Source organism: Trachurus trachurus (genome assembly GCF_905171665.1).
Source record: "Trachurus trachurus genome assembly, chromosome: 12".
NCBI classification, from domain to species: Eukaryota; Metazoa; Chordata; class Actinopteri; order Carangiformes; family Carangidae; genus Trachurus; species Trachurus trachurus.
In genome coordinates this window covers 17,402,839-17,406,084 of record NC_139908.1, presented here as the reverse complement: position 1 = coordinate 17,406,084, position 3,246 = coordinate 17,402,839, and positions in this window count along the sequence as shown.

Below are 3,246 nucleotides of genomic sequence, written 5' to 3'. Positions count from 1 at the left end.
TTACATGATGTATAGCCTATGTTTTCCACCATCATATTAAACCATATAAAGTATTACAGTGTCAATTTACAGTGGCCACTCATCACAATGTGCTGTGACTCATGTAACTGTCATGCATGATGATAAATGCTGACATCAAATTATAGCGGTAAAGAGGCTCAGCATTTACAGAGTAGGCTATTGAGAGCTTCATGTCTTTCTCAAGGACACCACAACAAGAAGGAAGTCTGGTTGCCAAGGGGCCAAACCTTTAACCTTCTCATCCTGAGATGGCCTTAGAGTGCACACTTGCACTTTTCATAGCACCTTATAAGGTGATTAGCTAGTTTTCAGCTGAAAACCCGATGCCAAACATAGGCTTGTTATGGGAAAAGTGCATGTGCCCATTACTGAATGATGGTGATTCTAAATGGGAAACAGTGATTCCTCATGACTTGTTATAAGGCTTTGGGGGATTAAAGAGAAGTATTTTTAAATTAGATTATTAACTTATTGCTTATAGCCTTCTCGTTTTGACAGGAGCAAACAGGGGCATGACTAAGTGTTAAATTCCCAAAATTAAAAAGCTATAAAATTACTGAGTGTAGAGACAATTTCTTTTAGTTGGCACATAAAAACTGTAAATTGTATGCGGATAAGCTCAGAGAATAATGTTCAAATGTTCAAACAAGTCTCTTCGTGGATTTTAATCAATTATTTTCTTTGACTAAGACGACCTTATGTAATGTGTTAATAGGGGTCTGATCTGAACCAGTAAAAAATTATCATCCATCCCCTGGAGATAGACATAAACAAAGCTAGTAGTGTTATCATCTTCACTATATCCTCGCTGTTTCATCTCAAGTCTAACAGAAAAAAATGAGCAGCCACCATCTGAAGACAGATTCTAGGGAGTCTGGCCTCAAAAAGAGCCATTTACCAAGCTTTAAAAAAAAAAAAAAAGACCTAAACCTCACTGCAAAGCTCACACTCTCCTTTATTCCAATGTGCAAGCTAGCTGCAGTCTGTGCAAGGAATCCGGGCACAGCACAACCTTGATCAGGTTGAACTGATACTCCCTGCCTGTGTACTGCCTCCACATATACGTAACAAAAAAATAATTAATCAAAAGCCATCCTCTTTATAGCAATGAAATCCACAGTTGCAGAAGCTGTTACCCTGCTGGCTGAGTTATATAAGCTGCCGAACAAAGCAAACATCACACATTGTATCCCCTAAATAGAAGGGGAATCAAGTAAAAGTAATTATTTTAGAATAAGTACCAGTCGCTCTTAAACAATGTGACTTATATATACTATATCAAGCATGTATTATCAGGCTTGAAATGACTACATCCTTTTTCTTTTTTTTTGTATTTTCTTTTTGAAGCTCTAAGCTAATTTGAAGTATTGTCAGTCTGCTTCTACTATTTGAGACACTGTGCTCAGTTTTTAGAATGGACAATGAGGATGAACTGTGGAGTACTCACTCAGCTTGAAATAGTGCTCTCAAAATGGATCCGTTTTATCATTAGACAGTAGTTTAAAAGAAAGTCTGTCCATTGCAACAGAAGCATCTTGAATCCTCTATTTTGGCTGAGGTCAGAATAGTCACCTACCGTATATAACCTGCTGTAACTTAAGCACATTATTTCATTTTAATTTGCATTACATCATGTAGGAATGTGATGATCCTTTTTTAGATTGCTTCGGTTTTTATCATGTGCTTTCAAAACTAACTATCGTAGACAGTAACATGTGTGTTCCTATTAATGTTTAATGTGTGGAGAAAAAAATATTGGGATATTGTGTATTTTTGTTTTTATTTTCCACATGCATTATCATGCTTTTTGCAAATGGAGCATTACAGGATTAAGCTCTTTCTCAGCACCTTTATTTTTATCCCAAAACACTGTGTGTCTGAGTAGTTGCAGATTTTTTTTTCTTGTCAATGAACAGGAGCCTGTCTGTGGCAGCATGCATTAATCTCAGTGTCTGAAAATAACTTGAGTTTCAGATAGACAGCAGATACCGTGGGCTGAAAGATACCTCACACAGAAGCTATCTCACTGTCTTTAGGGATTTTGAGTTTAACCCTTTAACTGAATTCTCTCATTTTCTCTCAGTGTATATAATTCTTGAAAGTATGATTACACTCTGGTGCAAAAAGGATTGATATGTCACTGCTCAATTTGACTTTACAGTATCAAAACAACTTCCATGACTAATTTAACAGATAAATTCTTGATTAAGGGCCAGAGAGCAAATGATAAGGCTGACTCTGTTATAACACAGCATGCTCTGTCAATCTAAAAAAGAATGGTATTTTTCACAGACACTTCAAATAACACTGACAAAGACAATAAAAGTGATGCCTGCAGTGCAAGAGTGTGTGATGACAGCAAGGGAAAGTAAAAGATTTATTATACATAAAATATTATCCTCATTTACCTGTCACTTTCACTGAAATAGGATAAAGAATATTTCACATTAATGAACAAAGAAAGGAATATAACACTGACAAAGAGTCATATGTAATTTACTGTGATGAAATAGGCTATCTATTGCCCTACACCATCAATATAAGAGTAGTGAAATCCTTTTTCTACTGTTACTTATAGTCCTGAGTAGGCTATTGTTTTTCTGATTCCACTTTCAAAAAAGTAGCCTACACTTTTGACAAGATAAATTCTTCATATGTGGAGATCTCATAATATAGACTTGTTTGAAACAGTTAGGCTATAGGCTAACATTTTATTCAAGGGGAACAGATAGGCTACATACCCATTTTGATGATGGAGAAACTATTTTTGGCTTATTTCTGGCAGGTTTGTTGTGCATTTTCCAAAATAAAGGCTATTATTGAGAAACGGATTTAAATCAATCAAATTCACCATCATTTCTTCTGTAACAACATATTTATAGACTGCCTGTTGCTGGATAGCACAATTTGCTTTGGCTCATATTTGGAAATTGTGTGGAAAATGTAAAAAAGAAAAAAAAAGAAGAGAAAAGTGTGTCAATGTTAATGTGAATGTAATGTGAAAATGTGGCATGTAACTGTATGACACCACACACCCGCACCACCATAGACTGTAAAGCGCACCACGCACACAATTATCGTTATGGAGAGAGAGAGAGAGGGAGAAAGAGAGAAAGAGAGAAGGATTTCCGGTATGTCGGACCAATGAGGTTGTTCCACATGCGGACACTGAACACCGCATTCGACGTACGCGAGAACTGCAGCGGACAAACGCGATTGGTGCCG